Source organism: Haplochromis burtoni, unplaced genomic scaffold, assembly GCF_018398535.1.
Source record: "Haplochromis burtoni strain Fernald_Lab_line unplaced genomic scaffold, NCSU_Asbu1 Contig_287, whole genome shotgun sequence".
In the NCBI taxonomy this organism is placed as follows: Eukaryota; Metazoa; Chordata; class Actinopteri; order Cichliformes; family Cichlidae; genus Haplochromis; species Haplochromis burtoni.
The window spans coordinates 581083-603712 of record NW_024582648.1 but is presented as its reverse complement, the minus strand read 5'-3'; the positions used below and the strand labels follow the sequence as shown (position 1 = coordinate 603712).

Below are 22630 nucleotides of genomic sequence, written 5' to 3'. Positions count from 1 at the left end.
AAAATACTGGGAGGAGAGATTGTAAAGAGGGAAAAGTAACTAGAACGAATCGGAAAATATAGAGACATTAAAACCATTAAAGACTATTTGGGGTAACTACAAGGAGAACGTGATGTGTTAAGAAAAATGCTGGAACATAAAAATTGAGAGAGATGTACTCATGTGTGTGTGTTTGTGAGAGAAAGCGAGGCAGCAGATGCAGTGTGGAAAATGCATGTGTGTACAAGAGCGAGATTTAAGGGGGGAGAGAGAGACAGAGCAGAGCAACACAGACTGGTGAGAGAGTGGGAGCTGCAGACTGAGAGACAGAGGAGAGTGCTGGAGAGAGCAGAGACCGGCAGCACAAGGCAGCAGCATGTCTGTTTCTATCTGACGACTCTTGGATCTCCCCGAGCACAGCTGTCGGGCTGCTGCTGCTGACGACTTGTGTGCTCACTCGGTGAGGGAGCGCTTGAGCGCGTAGTATACACCAGAGTTTACCAGTGGCTATGCATGTTCAACTCTACTGGTTTTCATAGCACTACCACACGTGTGAGAAGATTTAACCAGCTTTGCACTGGACCTGACTCAACACCCATGATCCCCAGCCAACCCTGGCATACCCTCTCATTAAGGTAAGGAGATCATTTATTTTACTGACTGGATGTGTTTGGTGTTGTAACCAGACTCGTACAACTTTTCTGTTTCTTTGCTCAAATACTGAATTTCTGATTATAAAGTATTGCTGTACAAGCTTTGTAAATTTAGAATAATATTTTTTTAAAATAAAGAAACTACATGTAGCCAAGTACATCTTGAGCTTGTCCCAAGCTTGTTCCAAGCTCAAGTTTCACTGTTTATTGTCTGACCTGCTTAACATGTACACACATTTTTATAGACTTGCTTATATCAAGTGCTGAAATCCCAAAGCTCTTACATTACCGAATTAACGAAGACACAATCCTACTATATGTTCTTACATCCAAGAGTAACTCTTTTCCTTATGGAGTTAAAGCAATAAAAGGTGACTGGGTGAGCGTGTAAGTGTAGGTTTAAAAGATTATGCTTTTGAGTTATTTGGTTTTCTTGTTTCATCATCTATTGAATTAAAGTCACTTTAAATCTGTCATGTGAATCACAGTAGCTATGGCTAAAACACCTTTGAGTCATTTACTCTGTACACCGAGTGTATTTTATAAGATGAAGATTCTATTAAACTTTGATTAACCTTGAGTAACATGGAGCAAAATGTACCCCTGCCATACATGCGACTCGGATTTCCCGGTTGATGTGTCTGTAAATTGTGTCAGTGAATGTACTTGTAGTGAAGACTCTCATAAAACATAAATAGGGATCATCAGTGTCTCCCCTGAGGAGCTTGACCAAAGATACGTTGCTCCCTCAGTAATGCCAGCTGTATCTATCAGAATTTCTCTCTGTCTCTGCGTGCCTCATGTTTAGACTCCAGTGTGTCTAACTCTATTTGCTTTGGTGTTTTATGGTGAGTTTACCATCAGAGTTTGACACGGAAAGGTCAAATGTGAATAAAGACTTTCTCGTGTTAATGGGCTAAGAACAAATCCTTTATGTTGGTTATCTTATGAGCTAACCAAACAATACTCGATTTGATTTTATCTAATCAATTCTGCTCAGTTACAATGATGCCTTCTTGAACTGTTGTATGATGCAAAAGCTTGCCCAAATAGCTAAATCAAATGTGATTGCCTTCAAGCTTTTTGGTTCTCTAATTTAATCACAGCTTGATAAAATCTTTATCAAAGGTGTTTAGTGCTAAAGATAAAAACAAAAGTATCACAGGGAGAAATCTAACCGCTTGTGCATCTGTTAATTTGATGATCACAGCATCGCTAGACTAGAAAAGCCTGACAGGCAAAGCAAAGACATTTAATTACTTACGGAGGCTATATACTGTACAAACCAGCTGCATAATATTTGACTTGTAAAACAAACAAAGACTCTAAAGGCAACTTGTAGCATTAGGCACTAAAACTTTAGCAGCAGTCACATTGTAAGGTTGTTCTTACAGCACAGAAGATACATCAAACTGAAAACAAGTCAATGCCTAGAAGTCTTTGGTGTGTCCTCTAACCATTCCTCAGCAGCTCTTGCAGTGTGACAACATTAGAGATCAGAGCCAGCCTTTACTTCCAATGCACATCACTATGCCCACATCCCTGTCACCTATGCATTGGTTTTCCTTCCTTCCACTAACCTCTGCAGAACATGGCCATCTGACCCTTTCTACCCATCACAGTTTGTCTCTTTTCAAAAATCTCTTAGGTCCTATCACTTACCCACATTTAGCTCTCCAAGGAATGACTGTGTCTAATAGGATATATACCCCAGCTTCCACCCCCTCCACATAACTGACACCTTTGAAACAGTATTAATTAATCTCACCTGTCAGTAGCTGGTAATTGTATATGTAATGATGAGGATCAGACATGGGAAAAGATTAATGTTAAGGATTCAAGGACCACAAACGCCTCCACTGATAAGATATCAGCAGAGGCAAACAAAACACTACGTAGCCACAGTAGTGATTTTAAAAATGAACATGATAAATATCTGAGATACATAAAAAGTACTGATAAATTAAAATTTCAGTGAATTTCAGTGGAAGGTTTAGCATTTGAGAATAATGCAGGGTTTTAAATCAAACAGGGAATTCTGTGGAGTATTGATTTGTAGTGGGACTTAAACAACCTGACTAGAGGCAGTTGCAAAGTAGACTTCTATGTGAAAAAGCTGACGTTTGAATTTCAAATATTTTAATCAATATGAATAGAAAGATCAGTCCGAGACGAGGACCAATTTCTGGGGCACATCTTCAGATGAGCCCAGGAAGCTAGAAGTGGTACTCTGGGCAATTGCATTGAAATCTGCCCAACAGGATATTATTCAAAGCCTTCCTACATGGGTCTTCAAGTCTTCAGTTTAAAACTGATCCACAGAGTCAAAAGCTTTATAGATGTCAATAAAAAGCTCAATGTTGCATGCTGTTTTTTATCTGGATAAATTGTATAAGTTGCCACAGAGAGATTAACCCTCTCAGGCTCAAAGTAAACTTTTTGTTGCTAATGCACAACCAAGTCCTGCAGTGGTACTTCTGAGTAAAAAAAGCTCAAATAAAATATGTATGTGGGGTAATCAGGTTGTTAGTTTTTAACTGTTGCAAATCGGCAACGCCTGCCTTGAGAGGGTTAAAAAGATATGGCAAAAGCACTGCTAGCTTTAAAAAGTAAAAGTTTGAGGTTAAAAGGACCTGCCGACTTCCTGGCTTGGGGGCTTCCAAATGTTTGAGGGCTTTATGCACCTGTGGGACTGTCTCTGGAAGAAAATTAAAGGAATAACTTCTGAGAATATTATCATTAGAGCAAACATTAGAGGGAATCTGATAAGTAATGTTAAGAGAATCAGAGAAAATGAAAGTCTTGTTCAGACTGGCAAGAATTTCAGCCTTATCAGAAATTCTTTATGAATCCTCAAAGATCTTTGTGACCTTGTTTTTGTTTCAGACATTTTAAAGACCAAATGATTCTTTAATCTTAAAAATTGAGCTATTAGTTGCAGGTCTAACATGAAGTTATGAAGACATCCCTTTGACTTCAGTGAATGGTGAATCTTTTTGTTTTTCATTTCTGACATTTAAGATCCTCATAATAATTGCTGGTTGATGCCCTACTTATTATGAAAGTATACACCTATTTGTGGTACATGTTTAGCGTGTGTGGATGAATGCGTGTATGTATGTGTCATCTGACTCTGACTTTATTTATTTATAACCCATGATATAACCCAGCTAGTCGCACTCTGTGACTTTATGGAGGTGTCATTTCAAGCATCAGTTTCCACATCAATGTGGGAGGGAAGGCGGGTTGCGGTGACGTGCCAGTGGGTGTGAAAGGCTGAGTCCACAATAAATCAGGTTTATGGAGCAGATGAAGGAGAACTCCCAAGTACCTTTCTATTAGGAAGGTGATATTTTATATTGACCACTCACCACATGTGCTCTTTCTTCAAGGTGATTACATCATGTTGGTGTCCTGATGTTTCCGGACTACTACTTTTTACTCTATTTGCTCCTGTTATTTTACATCTTTCCTTTAAAATGGGTTGAAGAGTTGCCAGAACAAATTAATGTAATCTATTTAGTTGGGGAAAGTGCTAGCATGCTAGAACGATAGTCAAGGTTACGTCATTGATTATGAATAAAGAGGGCATGCACACACACATGAACACGCACACACTCAAAAAAAGGCTTATTACCCTTGTTTTTATGGTGAGATGTAAGTGGAAGAGGTCACTGACGGTGTATAGGAGTGCATTATGAATGAAGATTCATCATATTTCCAGTGGAAAGTCACACATGTGGTTATTATGTTCACACACAAACTGGCGGAAAAGCTCATTGATCCATTAACTCAGACCTTCCCAAAGTGTGGAGCCATTGCGGGGGGGGGGGCATGAAAAGGGAAAAAAACCCCAAAAACAACACTTGGACACTGCTAGCATGGGGCGCCCACACAAACGCAAAGCAGGAGATGAAGCATCGCAGAATATATTTCCAAACCAACTTCATTCTAAGCCAAAGACTTGAAAATATGATGAAGGATATCTGCCCTTTGGTTTCACCTGCACAAGTGCCAGGTCTCCCCTGCAGAATTGGTTTTCCCTGCGTCGGGAGCACTCACCTGGCTCTCCAAACAGGATCCCACAGCTGTTTATGTTTTTAAACTCATTTTGCACAGAGAGACATTTTTTTTGAAAAATGTATTGATAGCAATGTTGAATATTATTACACAGAAAAAAAACCAAGTACACGTAAAATAATTACACCGTGATGCTTCTGCCTTTCTAAATGGAGGGACAGTAACTGCGTGTTTATATGTAAGCGTGTAAAACCCGAAGATAGAGACAAAATACTGTTAATCTGACTATCTGCCATTAATTCCTCTCATGTAAACAATAACGTGGCGCACAGCTGACGTGAAAAAAGGCACATACCTTTAACGTTGCATGACGAACTCTGTATTCCTCGTCCACACGTAAACGCAAAAAATGAGTTTTAAAAAATCTCAGTTTTCGGTGATTCAAAACGCCGTTTACGTGTGGATGAAACAGCTGCGTTTTCAAAAATACCCGTGTAGGTGCGAACGTAGCGTAAAAGAGTTAGTAGTTTATTTTCTTACTACCTGCAGATTACTTGTATTTGCTTAATTGTTTACTAAATATTTGAGGTGTGAAATAAACCGCAATTGATCAAAATATGGGTGTGTGTGGTTGTAGGATGTGTTAGCGTACGTTAGTGTTAGCGTGCGTTAGTGTTAGCGTGCGTGTGTGTGTGTGTGCGCGCGCAGGGGGGGGGGCGCAAACATTTTTCTGTAAAACAAAGGGGGGCCCAGCAAAAAAGAATTTGGGAACCACTGCATTAACTTGTAAAACCAAGCGTGTGGCTGTGGGCCAACTAAATCATGTTTCATTTACTTTTGCTAACTTGATGTCTGTCATTTGAATTTCATCTTTTTGCACATTTAATGAAGATGCAGAATGAATGTTTGAGAATCTGACAGGAAATTAAATGATAATCTACTGTTAGTAGTTGATGTATTAGTACATCTTAATATGCTTCTACCATAATTAACTACGTAGGTATAATTGAATTATAATTGCATTTAGTCAGTTACAGTGTATACGGACAGTCTACTGTGCAGTGTTTTTGTGTTATTACAATCAGTCCAAGTCTTGGGTGATAGAACGGCAACTTATTTTTTTTTATTACTCTGTTTGGTCTAATGCAGCAATAATATTTATCATCTTACAGTCAAAGTAATAAAGGTCAAAATTATTTATCGCTTGTTAAAAAAATTCAAAGAGTCTTTTTATAATCTTTATCCTTTATATGAAATTTTACAGGCTTAAAACCAAATAACAGGATCAATAAAATAAATCGTTTACATATCTGGCCCTCCAATAACACTGCTCTTCACTGCTTTTCCAAATTAAAAAACAAAAATAAATAAAACCCAATACAAAACCATATAAACAACAGATCACAAATCCCAGCTTCATTCAAGAATGTCTTAAACAGAAAGTTGGAAAATGCTGCTTAGGGCATTATGAGAATCAGAAAAAGTGTAAAGCACATAGTTTTCTACAAAGAGCTTTTTTAGCTGGAGTCTGATCTCAGAGCTTCTAAAGACCATAACAATTTTGTCAAAGATTTCCCCTTCTTCCCAGCACAAATCAGCAGAAATCACAGGACATGCCCAAGGGATAATGTGACACCGAAGAGCACAATACACTTGTTGCTTTCATTCTCATTAGTTTCTTACCACATTGAGAGTTTAATACATTACAAATACACAGAACGGCTGAGAACCCCAATTTACATCAAAAAGACCCTTTTTTTTCTCTCTTTAGTCTATTTATAGACTACTTCATTTGAAATCCTTAGCTTTTCCTTGTACGCAGCACTATCTCTACTCTATGCTTTGTATGTGGACCATATGAAATTGCATTTTAAGGACAAACACAAAGAGCTAATAAAAGTTCACAATTTCTTGACTTCCTTAGTGTGTCCAAAGAAGCATTTCTTTGCAATTTAGTGTCCTAATCTGCAACTTGTGTGTAGGAATGCAGTTTAACAGCATTAATTAAATGAATCCAGTTTGGAGTTACTAAAGTGATTCATTAACCATGTCTTGACTTTTTACTTTTGCTGCATGGGGAAATCATGTTTGCTTCTCACTATCTGCTCTGTTGCAGCTGCGGGCTCAAGTAAAAACAAACACAAGGAAAAGCCTCTCAATTCTCCAACCTACAATGAATATCAGTTATTGAATTGGTAATATTTTGCATGCATTTTTACACCTAATGTTTGCTGAAGGCAACCACATTGCACTTCTTGCTTCTCATCAGATGTTAACACTCTGAAAGCTGAATATACACTGTGTAAGGCAAGAGTCAAATGCCCGCCAATAAAACAATTGACATTGAGTGGCTGTAATTTGACAGTAGCTGTGACAACTCATTGAGGTAGTAATGGTTCTTTAAAACGCTTAGTAAAAAATCACTTCTCTGAGTTACCATATCCTACAATACTAGGTGTGACATCATCACATGAAATAATTTGCCTTTGATTGTGATGATGCCTAGCAACTAGAGTGACAGGCTACACCCATTGCCTAGCAACAGCGAAAAGGCACCTAAAATGAGACCGCCGACCTCTAACTTCAGGGTGCACTTACTTGAGTCCCCAGCAGTGTGCCTGGATAATCGGTTCTCAGAAAAAGTACAGCAACACACACAGAAGGAGACTGCTTGATTCAGTGTATGTTAGAGATTTACACGTTAGATGATGTGCTTCTATGGCTGAAAAAAAAAGTACACAGAACATTTTATTTTTTTACCATGGTTTTAGATTTAATTAAGTCAATAGTGAGTGTGCATCACTTTAAAGGCAATTTTGCACCTGTGGTTCCTGCTTATCACACAGAAACTACCACAGGTAATTAGTGGTAATAACTTAGAAATCACACATTATGACATTCTTGTTACTCTACTATCACCACTTTATTACCGAGCAGTGCAGCCACATTATTACACCCAGTTTTTGGCCCTTTATTTTCCAATTATATTCATTTTAGTGTAATGTTACTCAAATGTGACCACTGTTGCTGCCACGATACTTGGATATTCAGTGGTTATTACTTTGGTAATTGAGCTGTAATTATTTAGATTTCATTTTTGCCTTGTTACCCTACTTTTACCACTTTATTACCGAGCAATAATAGAAAGGGTGACTAAGATGTCAAATGTTTAAACTGGGAGAATGCACCATTTGAAGAAAGAAAAAAAAAAGTAGGGACATTTCGATTTGATGACGGCAACATGTCTCAAAAATAGAGCTATGTTTGCCCATCTTTAGCTTCCCCTTTTCTTTTAACAACAGTACGTAAATGTTTGGGTACTGAGGCGATCAGCTGCTGGACTTTTGGGAGAGGAATGTTGTCCCATTATTTTCTGATAGAGAAGTCTAGCTGCTCAACAGTCCAGCTGTATCCATTTGTTTCATCATGCAAATGCCACCAGATATTTTCAGTTGGCGAAAGGCTGCAGTATGTTGTTTATGCAAGGCCTTGCCTGAAATTATCTGGATGAGAAAAGAGTTTTAACTAAATTCTTTAAAAAATTAATTAATTAACTAATTAATTAATTTTAAAGTCTTTAAAATTAAATTTGCAAATTACGATTAAATACGTATTAAATAAAAAAACTAAATGAATGAAATTTAATTAAAATGTCAAAATTAAATTATTGACTAAATAAAATTTGTGACTTACACTGTTGCCAAAGGGTGATTGAGAATATGCTGCTATCATAAACATGCTGCAAAATTTACAGTACTACAAGCTGAAGTCCCTCATACAAAATGTTTTTAGTCATGCTAATTAAACAGTCAGGATTTCAAAAGAAATCATGCTGAACACATTTAACAACAGCTATATTTAAAAGCATTTGTATTATGAAGTAGTCAGAGGGAAACTTTGCAGTGTGTTTGTAAGCGATCTCATATCACTGAAACTGCATACAAAACAAAAAAACTGGCATTTTCTACAATTTTAACAGTGAATCAGTCTAAGATGATGCAGGGTGAAGTGGAACAAGAAGGACCTTCCACACTGAGGTGTAGATGAAGAGCTGCAGGCAACAGTCGGAATCCAACTTCTGAGCAAGGTAACCAGCTCCTTTGACTGTGCCCTGCTGTTTCACAGGCTCACGTTCAGCATAAAATCAGATCATAATGGTTCCCTGAATAAAGAAATAATGCCAATTGCTCTCTCCCTTTCTCATCAAAACATTAGCAATTTCTTTTTGCTTCCCCTAGAATTGTGTAATTTCCAGCATTGAACCATTTAAGCTGTTTTGTTAGGAGCAGCTAATCAGAGTTAAATGTCCAAATAGAATGTTTTTACTCAGCTGTGTAGCTGCAAATTGGTTATGGGTTTAGTTTTCCAAAACTCTGCAGAATCTGCTATGGATAAAGTTACAGTAATAGCATCAGCCAACTACTGCCTGCAGTATAAAGACTCACATGTTCAGTCAGTCCTATACTGTGAATTGTTAACCTAATGGTTGCTGTAGTCAGTGAATTTAAGAAATCCATGAGGAATTTCAGTGGCTGCTTAGTGGCTTTTGGTATGTTCGTATATTCAATTTTATATTGAAATTATTATACAAAAATTTCCAGGTTACACAATGTTCATAAAGTTGGCTGAAAAAACAGTCTTGCTTGCTAGCTTTACAAAAACAGATCATGTGATGTGGAATTAAATTCTATCTACCAGGCTGAGACTGTGGCCACAGTAATTGCCCACATTAAATGGTCTGTGTACAACATTAAAAAAAAAAGCTTCTGTGTTCACAGTCATTTCAGAGTTTAAACAGCACAGAAGTAATTTTCATGTTTCTTTAATTGGTATCATTTTTAACCTCTTAAGCCCCAACGCCCCCTGATACGGGGGCAAAAAGCAGGAGATCAGGTAGGCTTGGGGCTTAAGAGATTAATTGGGATTTGAGGATGTCACAGGTAAAGTTTTCACTGAGGGCAAATAGTACCAGACTATACTGGTACTAATTATGACAATGGTAAATGCCTTAAATACCCAACTGTGTCAAATTAGGGCGTTTAACTCTCAGGCTAATGCTCACACTATAACCACCTTTAGTGGAGGGTATCTTTTCATTTTTTTTCTCTAAACAGTGCGTCACACCGTTCGCATGTATACCGTTCTCTTCTGAAATTCCTCGGCTTGTTGTACAGCCTTTGTTTTCTTTCTGTCTTTCTTTCTTTTTTTTTTACAGCCTTTCTTGAGCATAGTTTTCTTTTTGAAAAGCAAAATTGCTACTTGAGTTGAAGCTGATATTCACCTGTTAATCGAGTTCAGCTCCAAACCCACTTCCCTTCTCTTGTGGTTCTCTCGCCCATAGTCACAAGTTCCCTGGCTATTAAAAATTGCCCTCGGCGCGAACACAACTTAAGTGTTGATGTATTTAGTATGGTGCAATATTGACATTATCGCAAGTGGCACAATATTCATGTGCTGTGTTGCCTTTTTAAAATTAAATTTACTCACATTACAAGGAGATTAACTCAGGTGAGTCAAAGGTTGAAAATAAAAATCTTTTCTGGCACAAACTTTAACCTTATAACTCTATAATCAAAAGTGTTCACCCAACGCACAGCTTTAGTTAACTATACAAAACAGTAAACCGGTAAATGACTGACAAACATAAATCTAAAATGTTCAGACAGCTCTTTAAGTTTTGTTGTGACATGCTCATATCATTCCCCACATTTGATCTCCTCTTGATGAAATAAACAGACGGTTTAAAAATAAAAGTGTTCTTGCAGCAGTAAGCCCTGGCTGCGCAGCTGCTTCCTACATGTCTGTGTCACCGAGTTATGTGTGTTATGTACTGTATATGCTTCAGTAGACAACATGAACTTATGTAACATGCTGTTCTAAATACCATAACTGATGCAGTGTGGCTACACTTTACATTCTGGACAAATATTATAAAAATGAAAAAAAAATGTAACTGTGTCGTAATTGCAACCAAAGAATAAGAATTAAAAATGCTTGAATTATACATATTTGACTGTAACTCTCACATTTCACTAAGCATTGTAGACACATGAGCCCATGCTGCATGCACACTGTGCTTTAAGCTGTTTAATCAGCTATTGTTTAATACGGTTACACAGAGCTGAATCCAGCCTTTGACTCTGACTTGAACATCTGCCATTTACAGTACCCGGATGCCCGGATGAGAAATACTTTATACTTTGGCTTATGTACAGCAACGGGTGTGTGTGTGTGTGTGTGTGTGTGTGTGTGTGTGTGTGTGTGTGTGTGTGTGTGTGTGTGTGTGTGTGTGCATTAATACCCATGTGTGATTATCTGAGAGCGTAGTGTCCCCCAGGGAAGAAATATCCTAAATGACGAGCAACCAAATGTCAACTATCCTTATCCTCATGTTCTTAATGCATTATGTATGAGGCTGTCACTCTCAGCTTAGACTATAAGGACAACATGAACATGATTTTGCACACATACACCAGCACACTAGCAAATGCATAAATAAACACACACACACACACATACGCACACACACACACCTGTGTGCTAAATTCCATCACATTTGCACACTCAGTTATATTGGTAATTTAATAGGTTGTGTTCATACTTGCCAGATGTCTGTCTCTGTTCCTCTTTAAATATGGTGCTGTAATCTCCCACACTTAAGAAGCTACAATACAATAACTATATTACTGTGTTTCATATAGCGTGTGTCATATATTGTCTATATGTGATTATTAAAATGTGCCTACACTAATGTTAGGCAAACACATTTAAGTTGGCAAGCTGAATAGACATATCCAACAACCTAGCCAGCAAGTATAACAAAATCAACACACTGTTGGATTTAGAACTGATTATCATGTCTTTACAGCTGGAGCATGTAGCATCCTTTTAGTATGTGTCTTTTGTCTGGTTTTCAGTTCTCTTCTATCTGTAAATCCATATCCATACACACAAACAGAAATACTCTCTCACACACACGCACACATACATATGGATATATTTAAATATTTACTACTTTGCCATCTTCAAAGAAAAGCAAGTCCAATCACTCAAGTAAAAACAATTTGCAACAGCAACAAATTTGTTCCCAAGATGCATCCATGGCAACAAAAATGGGAAGTACCCATTTGTTGTCTTTCATAATCCTCCCTCCAGTCATTCAGAACAAAGCATCAGCAACACCTATGCAAGATTAAATATATAAAACCAAGAATACCAGATTCAGGTGGAGAAACTCTGTGCACTGCAAACTCCCACATGCGTTATGCACACAGGCTTTCCATTGCCGTAAACTTCGAGGTGATTCATTTAGGATTCAGACAAGCAGTTAGTAGAACAGTCCACATATCTTACAGTGTCGCCTCTTCATCTCTCACATTCTTTTCCTCTGAAAGATTACATTACATCTCTGTGCTATTCTCCCTCTTGCCATTCCCTTTTCATGTCTGACACAGATCCAAATCCCCAGTACCACCCCACACCTTCTATCAACCTATAACCACCTCATTTGTGTCAGGTCTGAGGGTGACACACTGAATTCTTTAAAAAATGTAGTAATATGATGCTCACCAGTTTCAGATAAAGAACCAGAATTTGAAAATAACCCAACTGTTGAAAAACTCACACTGCAACAGACATGTTCCACCAATATACAAATAACTCACTTTGTACCTGCTGATATGAATGAACCTCCTACCTGTTTGCACCTCCAGTCTGTGCACTGGACATCCTAATGGCACAAAACAGTCATCAACACATGTATTTTTCTACAAGGGAAAAATGCATTTCAAGGTCAGGAAAAACAGCTTCCACTGGCTGTTCCACTCACATGAATAGGGTTTTAAAAGACTACACCGTTTAGGAAAAACATGACTGCCTGTGTCCAATATGCTAAAAATACTTGTTTTCATGCTATAAAAATAAAAGCTGAAAATCACAAAGATGTACTGTATAATGTATAAGGCAGGATCCTTTTGGTGTATGACATCAACAGCTTATCAGCAAACTACAAAACCTTTCTACAAAACCCTGACGTCAAGGTTTTTGTAGAAAATTACTCATAAAAAATATCCCTGCTGACCATAAATGCTCCAAAAGTTATGCAGTTTCAGGGATTACCTAGTTATTTGTACCTAATGATTTGGCATTTACCAAAGGTACTCAGGACTTCATGTCTTCCTAATCTAAAACATCCAGAACAAAAAATATTATTAAAAAGCCTTCACACCATACCGTAAAGATAAGAGACATGAAAGTGCTACAGAGGCCTGGAGAAGTCATACGTCAGCTAAGTTTTATGATTAATTCTTGACACGAGGCAGCAAAAATTAATTAGTGTTCACAGGAAAAAGTTATAAATGTCATCACGCCAAAATTCTCCAGGAACCCATAAATTGTAGAAATTCATAGAAGTGCTAAAACCACCTGCAGCAGGGGTGTAATTTCTAGTTGTTGAAATCTGTCACTGTTGCCAATGTATCAGAATTTCACAATTTACTTATTTAAAGAGTCTATATACTACCAAGACTACATGAAGTACTTTCTGAAAGCCTACTAGAAGATGTGAATGCTGCTTTAAGGCCAATCCATCACTGAAACCAAAGGAGCTGATTTACACCAAGGCAACAGTGATTCTTGAGAAGCTTGGCAATAAGATGAACAGTACCCAGCAGCAGTAACCCCCATGATGGCCAAGATCAAGGTAGCACAGAGAGAAGCTAGCCAACTGTCAGAACTGTAGAAAGGTGTGATGAAGAAAGGGCTGCTTAAAAATACACCAAGCCGCCGGTGCCTGAGGTCTTACGATGGCCCAGGATCCAGAAACCATCACAGCGGCAGGCATCCGAGAAAGTAAAAGAAAAAAATACTCCTTCACGGTGTGTCTTGTGTAGTGAACATTGTTTGTTGTACAAAGCTTGTGACTGATATATTCTTATGATGTTATTCTATATAGTGGAAAAACAAAAAAAATACTGTAAAAATACAAGTCACTGAATAAAGAGTATATTTTAGACAAGAATACAACCTCCAGTATCTCATATTATACCGGGCTCACACTGTGCGATTTTTGGCCCATTATGAGGCGATTTTTGAGTCGTGCGACCGTTTTGGCGATCGGCCCGATTTTGGCCTTCATCGTGTGTCGTGCATCGTGTAGTATACGTGGGGTAACGAGAAGCGATTAACACCTCATGACCAGCTTCCGATCATCAATCGCTTGGTCGTGAGGATTTCAGACCTGTTTGAAATCCTCGCGACCATCATGAGGGTGTCACCGCAGTTTCTCACACTGCGCACGCGCAAACACAAATGTCAGCGAAAAAGACGGCGCAGCATGGCAGTGCAGCGTGTGATCTGGACACAAGCGATGGAGGCACTTGTAGAACTTTGGAAAGCTCATTCGAGCCTTTTCGATGTGGCCTCACAAAATTATCACGACCACAACAACCGTGAAAATAGTTGGATAGACATTGCTACTCAATCACAGCTGCCTGATCAATGTTTTTCATTAGCAATTTAGCAAAGTTGATGGTGTTGGTGTGTCTGTGTGAGTGAAAGACAGAGAGGGAGAGTGAGCGACAGAATTTCTGTTATAACCTTCATTTTATGGACGCACAGTGTGAGTACTCAGGTCACATCCGAGCATCGGGTCGTATAGTGTGAGACCCTGCATCGTGACCTACGAACTTCTAACCCCTGCGAGTCAATCGTACAGTTTGAACAGGAGCTGAATCGCACGACTGACAAAATCGCACAGTGTGAGCCCGGCATTAGAGACTCATATTTTACTGCCACCTTCTCTTTTGCATTTCTGTGGAAGGGTGAGTTGAACAAAATATAGCATCATTCAAGCAATGCACTTACAAATCTGTGAACCTGTGATCAGCAAAAACACTTTAGGGAGTTTAGGGATCAAGAAATACAGCACATTCATGGCGCAAATGATGGTAAAGGAGGTTGTGGAGTTTGCTTTTGTGACAATGGCTTGGAGGAAAATAGAGTGCGACCCCCTCTATTTGCTTTTGGCTGGTGCAGTATCATTGGGGCATTGATAGGAATATGTGTGTCATTGATGCCATTTATATACACTGTATACAATGTTTCCAATCAATCCATTGTCTCTTGGAGCTGTGCACCATTTAGGACGCCAACGCATACATACAAAAAACCAATTCATATCAAAATTCATGGGCAGCACGGTGGCACGGTGGTTAGCACTGTTGCCGCACAGCAAGAAAGTCCTGAGTTCAATTCCACCATCAGGCTGGGGTCTTTCTGTGTGGAGTTTGCATGTTCTCCCCGTGTTTGCGTGGGTTCTCTCCGGGTACTCCGGCTTCCTCCCACCGTCCAAAGACATGCAGCTTATGGGGATAGGTTAATTAGATAATACAAATTGCCACTAAGTGTGAATGTGCGAGTGAATGTGAGTGTGAATGGTTGTCTGTCCTTGTGTGTTAGCCCTGCGACAGACTGGCGCGTACCTCTCGCCCTATGACAGCTGGGATAGGCTCCAGCGCCCCCCGCCACCCTGAAAAGGATAAGCGGAAGCGAATGGATGGATGGATGGATCAAAATTCATATGAGGCTACAATTCAATATAAAATAACACTGACACTAATTGACTATGTGCACATTAGCATATGCTACTTCCGGTGCGGAAACTCCTGTGGGGGGCTTTGTTTCCCGTGTCCTATTCGCTCCTGGTTTAAGGTCCAAAACAAGTTAAGCAAATGAATGAATCAAGCGGCGATTTACATTTCTATAGATGTCTTGGGCATTTACCCAATATATCTGTAAATGATGTTCATCGACTTGTCGATATTTTTCCCCGCGCCTCAGAGCAAAAGAGAAAAGGGATTCAAATGTTATATTTCTCAGCTGTCCCTCGTTTATCGCGGGTGTTATGTTCTAAAAATAACCAGCGATAGGTGAAATCAAGTAGCCAATTTTATTTTTTGACGGTGCAAAACGTTTCGTGGACATCGTGGACATACAGTACTGCACTTCAGAGTCACACTGCTAGCGATCGATGCAGCGATTCTGTACTGTACAGGAGAGACGTCACGGAGGAGATCGTCTGCAGCGATCAGGACGCAGGACACAATGTGACGTAAAAAAAGATGCAAACTTGCACTAAAAAATCCGCGAAACAGCGAGGTGAAAGGTGAACCGCGTTATAGCGAGGGACCGCTGTAATTTTGAAGGTAAGTCACAACATACCCTTCGTAAATACTAATGTATAGAAACCGTTACCAGCAATCATTCATTTTTTGTGTGGCTTTTTTCACGGTTTGTTAACATGCTGTGTAGGTGTGTACTTGACTAGCTGATATCGACATAACGGGGAAACATCTGGTTTGACTATTCTTCACCTGTAGTTTGAATGCTGAACATTTGCCTGTTTAAATCATAAGACCAGTCACTATACAGAGATGTGCTTCTGAATGTGGACGATGTGTCTTCTGCTGCAGTAATGCAGTTCTGCTTGTGTTGAGTGATGTAAACAACTGATCGATCTAAACGCTTTAAACGTCAAAATTGATCATTAGATTTTTTATGACACAACAGCGGTGAGTGTTCCCACCTTCTGCTCTTTGTAACTTAACGCAATCTTTCCGTTTTCGAGTTTTGGACATGATTTTGGAGTATATCTTCGCAGTAGCGATTGACCGCAAAGTAAAGCTACCGGAAATGCACAACCCCACATCCGGTCTCAAACCAGGAAGTTAGCATTGTCTCGTGCACATAGTCAATATGATTTAGTTTTGTTTACCTGATAACAAGTTCAGATACAGTGTCAAACATGTTTAGACTCTATTTATCTACATAAAACTGTTGAGACATTTGACCGAGCCACAAAGTCTCATAATCTCCCGCTACTTCCTACTTTCTGTGACTAGCATGAATTGAGAATCCTCTGTTTGCAGCATCTAAAAGGTTAAGACAAATTTATATATTTACTGTTTATGAATAGTCAGAGAGTCAGAGAATTAAGTGGAGAATAACTGAACTTGACAGACAGATAATCAGATCTGAGTGGATAAATGTGCTCTTTGAGTGACAGTAGCATCTGCCTTGTGACAACTTCAAAGGGGAATATTTATGTCAAGGGGCTGGGTCTGTGACCCAGCATTTTGAGTTATTTTGTCGTTTTTGATTACTTATGAGATAAGGTTAAGTTCAGGGGTTATTATTAGCTCATCTTAGTTGAAGTTTAGTCTAGTTTATGTTATCTCCATGTCTCCTTGAGTCTTTTTCTGTTTGTCATGTGTTATCTCCTTGTCTATGTAGGTTCCCCTTGTGTCTCTCTCCTCTGTGTCCCTCCTCCTCTCTTGCCCCTCTCTCTGTCTCTTGTGTCAAGCTTGGGTGTTCCAGTTCATGTGTCTCCATGTTTCCTGCTTTATTTTGAAAGTCTTGTTTCCATGTTCAGTGTGTTTAGTTTTGCTTCCTCTGTGGCGTCATGTTCAATTCAATACAGTTCAATTCAATTTTATTTATATAGCGCCAAATCACAACAACAGTCACCTCAAGGCGCTTTATATTGTACAGTAGATCTACAATAATATATAGAGAAAAACCCAACAATCATATGACCCCCTATGAGCAAGCACTTTGGCGACAGTGGGAAGGAAAAACTCCCTTTTAACAGGAAGAAACCTCCGGCAGAACCAGGCTCAGGGAGGGGCGGGGCCATCTGCTGCAACCGGTTGGGGTGAGAGAAGGAAGACAGGATAAAGACAGCCTATGCCTATTGCAGCATAACTAAAGGAGGATTTAGGGTCACCTGATCCAGCCCTAACTATATGCTTTAGCAAAAAGGGAAGTTTTAAGCCTAATCTTAAAATCTTAAAATCCAAACTGGAAGCTGGTTCCACAGAAGAGGGGCCTGAAATCTGAAGGCTCTCCCTCCCATTCTACTTACTCTAGGAACAACAAGCAAGCCTGTAGTGCGAGCAGTGTTCATTTGTGTCAGCTGTGTTTCCCCAGGTGTTTCCACTTCCCTCATTACCCTTCTGTGTATTTAAGTCCTCTGTCGAGTTCTTGCCATGATTTATCCAGGTTTTTCCATGTCCAGGTTCTTATTATGTTCAAGGTTTTATTCTTTGTCTATTGTGTTTAGCATTTAGTTTTCCCAGTTTAGTTCTAGTTAGGTTTGCCTCAGTTTACCTCTGCCTTTTGCTTTGTACCTTTTCCCGGCCACAAATAAACTGCTTACCTTTTGTGAAATTATAGTTTTATTCTAAGTGTCTGCATTTGGGTCCTCTTCGACCCTAAACACGGTCTGCCAATGCAAGCTGTGACATTTAGTTTTTTTCTATCAGTTTTTCAGCAATATCACTTCCTCACATTGTAGTGAAAGCTCTTAACAACAGTAACACAGAGGTCAGAGCTACATGATCTATTTTCCTTTGGCTTCTTAGATTGTTTCAAAAACAACGCTACACTACATTTGTGATGTTTATTGACTTGTATTTTGGCGGTTAAACAGTTTGTATTTGGATATTCAAAATGGAGTGAGCCTGAAGATTTTTTTCAGGCAGACATCCCAAGCTGCACTGCATCATACATAGGTAACATGCAGTTTCTTCGGGCCTTACAATTTGGTGTTGTTTTTAGGCTGCAAAGTTTCAAATTTCTCCATCTGACAGTTCTCTCACACCCCCTCCACCTTCATCCTACCATCCACCTGCAGACATTTAACTCTCTCCCTATATGTAATAAGTATCTTCATTTAACACAACATGAAAACAGTGCATACATTAATGTCAGATAAGTTCAATAAGAAACTAGGCAAACATTGTTTTTGTCTAACACAGATCTTCATGGCCACTAATAATTTTGCTTTGATGCACTGACTACAGACTGGTCTTTGGGCTGCAGAATACAAATGCTGAATGAATGAAAGGATTGTTCCCAATGAAATTATTCCTCACTAGACAACCAAACGCATCATAGTTTCAGTTTAATGCATCCTGTCACAACTTTGAACAAACGCAAGCCTTTTTTCCTGGCTTTCTTTTAACCAACACTCACTGTAACATTGACACTACGAGTAGAGAACAGTTGCCTAAGGCAACATCTGATAGACTTCTGCTGAAATCCATTGGACTGTACATTGCAAAAAGGGTACCCAGTGTTTTAAGATTTGACTCGTGCTAACATTGGAACAACAGCTTATTTGTGTTCCAATCACCAATGACAGAATTTTTGTGGGGGAGGGGGGGGTTCTTTTATGTTGAAATGGACTATAATTTCTTAAATAAAAGTTTTTCAACGTTTTTTTTATTAACCAACGTATGTGACAAGCTGTGAGTGAGTGCTCTATTCAGGTATAGTGGAACTGTAACATTGTCATTGTGGATATATATTTTCCCTCAGCTACCTGGTAAATAATCCATCTGGATTGAGATAGCTTTTACTTTGAAAAGACTCAACAGGAATTTTCCTAAATTATGTCCTGTTCCACAGTGCCTCTAATTTGATTGTATTTAGAGGGTTAGGTTGACACATGACTCATGAGGAATGATAATTGGTTGGTTTAGATGCCAGGAGGGAATGAGTAGGGTCAAAGACATTGAATAACTTTTGCTCTTGAGCTACTTAAATCTCAAGTGAATAAATAACTTTTTAAGGTTTACTTTATTTCCTTGTTTTATACAAAAAACACTCATCTTCCATGTTTCTACATAAACAGCTCCTCCAGCTAAAGTGGGAAACTGTGTAAAATAAAGTCCCTCAGACTTTTCTAAATTTCTGGCTTTGATTATATTGCATCTCTAGGACCTTGTCTCTTTAGAAGTATAGCCTTATCCATTTTTTATTGGACAACAGGTGCTAAATTTGAAATATGACGCATCAAGAGGCAAAATTCTGGACCTCAGTAATTCCCTGGTTACAGCCCTGAATTCAAGGTACAGCAAATGCTTGGAAGTCAATGGCTTTACTTTGGTAAATCTACTCAATGAGCAGTCTCAAGAGTCTAGTTTAATGTGTTTATTTCAGTATTCTGTCAGCATCTGTCCAAGAAATAATCTGCCACTGAATCAGTCTAATGATCTCTTCCCTTCTGCCCCCCCTTTATCAATTACTTCATTTCCTTTGGTCAGTTTCATATCAAGATTCAGGGTCAAGCTGTTCGTCACCATAAATCCTATTTCCTTTGCCATGGAACTCACAATTTTGAATATAACCCAGCTTGTAAAGTAATTAGAAGGGAGTTTAGAAAGGGTCTGAAATAAAAAGTGAAACATCGGTGAAATATTTTTTTTATAGATGTCTGACCTTGATTCGAGGTGGGTGTAAATTACATTTATGAGCAAGCTCTGGGTGTGAGCAAACACTGGCATCCTGCCAGCACTTTATCTCTCTTGAAGCTTTTTGGCATGCACATGTTCTGCAGCTTTCACTCCATTACCGTGGATCAGCCAACAGACAATGCAAATGAGGTGTAGCTTTTCTCCATTGTAGCCATTTGATTAACCAAAATTAGATTCTTCAGTGTAAGCCTTCCTCTGGGTCACTGCATGCTATAATAAATTACTTCTTCACTCTGAAACATGAGAATAGTACGGCTGTGCCGTTTCAAAGGGAACAAATCGCTGTTAAAGTATATACTCACCAAACACACAGCTACTACTGGATAAAAATGTAAAAATTGTATAGTTTTTATAGTCATACGTTTTACATACATCTTTTTTTATATGACGATTTGTGTTATATATTGGTTGAAGTAGAGAAAACATCAAATATTTAGCATACAGGTTTAATACCTAAGCTTATGTGTGATTCCCTAAGCTCTCATAAAGTACCAGTCATATAATTCCCAGCTAATCCCCTTTAAAAGTCAGTATCTGTGGGCGATTTTTGTCAAAACTTGGATGCATTGTTTTGGGGTCACATGAGATTTGGAAAACACTGCAAACTGGCAAGTTGTCTCTTCATAAGCACTGGTGCTGGATACACTAACAGGATTGTCTTTATGTGTTGTTGTTCCTTCTGTTTAGGCTGAAAACAGTTTGATGTTTGTTTGAAGGCACACTGTGACACCTCTGCTTTTTGTGTAGTGGCATGGCTCCAGGGAATGTTGGCCTATTAGTTAGACTGTTATGAAATTTTCTACATTTTGTGGACAGGAGAAGAATGCTACTGGGACCTTTGATATGTTTTTTTTTTACTATACCATAGCAAGTCTGATTTTTTTTAAATTTAACTGGAATATCTTTTGTGGGTTGTCAGTACTCTAAGTGTAACACAGGCTTTTATCATTGCCAGAGGATGAATTGGGACACTGCACTATGTGTTGGACAATGTTGGTATTCTAATGTGCCAAGCCAACATGGTAAAATGCTTATAAACTATAAATGTGATTATAATAACTGTCAGACGATTTGTGTGTGGATTTCAGCATCTAGCTTCATATTTAATGTATGAAGCTAGATGTAAATAAATTAAAAGTTAAGTTCAATTGCAACCTTACCCACAGATAAATTTCATTTTCTTGAAAACCCTTAAAATATCCTTTTTCCAGGGAGTTGGCTGGGCTCACAGGCTTAGCAGGTGACTTTGGGTTGCAAGGCAGTCAGGGTTTGACTCCAACCCGAGGCCCTTTATTTTATTTTCTTCCCCCACTCTCTTTCTCTTCTTCACTGCACTGTACAATAAAAGCAGACTTAAATCTTATTTCAGGTGTTATGACTGTTTTAAGTGTAGGATGTGAGAATGGAGCTGACAGGAAGGAGGAAAAGTGAAAGACCACAGAGACGATACATGAATGTAATGAAGGAGGACATGCAGAGGGTTGGCGTGACAGAAGAGGATAGGGTGAAATGGAGGTAGATGACTCTGCTGTTGCAACCCACAAAAAAGAATAAGAAAAAAGAAGTTTTTGTTTCCTTCAGGAAGAACAACTTAAAAGAGGTTTTGACTTTTCAGGAAGAGCCATCAGCGGGTCTGCATTCTTTCCAGCACTATGGAACATAGCAAGTTGTGTACAAAACATGACTCCATGACTCCATCTGCTTTAATTGTTTGTGGTTTGTGATCTTCACTATGCAAAATGCATTGTAATCTCTATTCCTGCTGTAAACATCAGCATAATTGCAAAGTGTGTATATTAGCATGCTGACATTTAGTTTAAAATAAAAAACCAAAAAGTTTTAAGTACAAACTCGACAGTTTGACTACAACAGAATATATTTTTATTGCTTTGATTGAAAGTCAGTGTTTTCGGTTGAGAAGCAGAACCGCATACATCATCATACATATTTTATAACTTAAAGTGTATGACATATTCAGTGCCAAGGTTCTGGAAAAAGGGAAGAAAGTACTGTGCCAAACAAGGATTTGAGTTTTCTTTGTAACGGAAAGAACCACATCATTGAATAAAGTCATTGATTGTGTAATACTGCTAAAAAAAGATCCCATTAATGTCCTCATTCTGTCATCAGCTGACTGAATTAACTATTATAGTTCAAGAACACTCCTTTGGCTGAACTCTTATGACACAGTATAACCTATTGTTCAGCTCCCATGTGGACGTTAAACAATAGCCTGAATGCATGAATCCTTCATATGCAGTGTTCTTATCAAGTCTCCCTCGAGAGTACATAAAGGTACACGTAAAGGTATACGTTCCATCAAGTATGAGATATTTTTGTCTTGTGTCTTATTATAAAGGTGTCCTCTTTCCATAATCTTTTTCTTAGGGGTGAATAGCCGGGGTGTCAAATCTAGTGTCCAGGGGTCAGAATTGGTCTGATAAAGATTCAATTTTGGTCCGCTGGATGGCTTCGGACAATATGAAGTAGGACAAATTTTGGACTTCCCCCATAGCCATTCACAATACACCAAGATAATTAATTTATAGATTTCTGTGATTTTCCATTTTACTGCTTACAATTTAGGAAGTAAATTTACAATTTTTTTCATTTACTACCAGTGTTGGGACTAACGCGTTATTAAGTAAAGCGTTACAGTAA

The 22630-nt window shown here is 38.7% G+C and overlaps 1 protein-coding gene across 3 annotated transcripts in view; it reads left to right on the top strand.

Annotated features, from left to right (window-relative positions):
* The first annotated feature begins 286 nt into the window (after positions 1-286).
* Positions 287-22630, top strand: part of opn7b (opsin 7, group member b) — an 82101-nt gene continuing 59757 nt past the window's right edge. Inside the window, exons 1-2 of one of the 3 annotated variants that reach the window (XM_005940264.3) lie at positions 287-439; positions 519-614. The gene's annotated coding sequence lies outside the window, so the exon portion shown is untranslated. Of the gene's footprint in view, positions 615-8631; positions 8740-22630 lie in introns of all 3 variants that reach the window. The other 2 variants (XM_042227875.1, XM_005940263.3) reach the window with 2 other exon arrangements.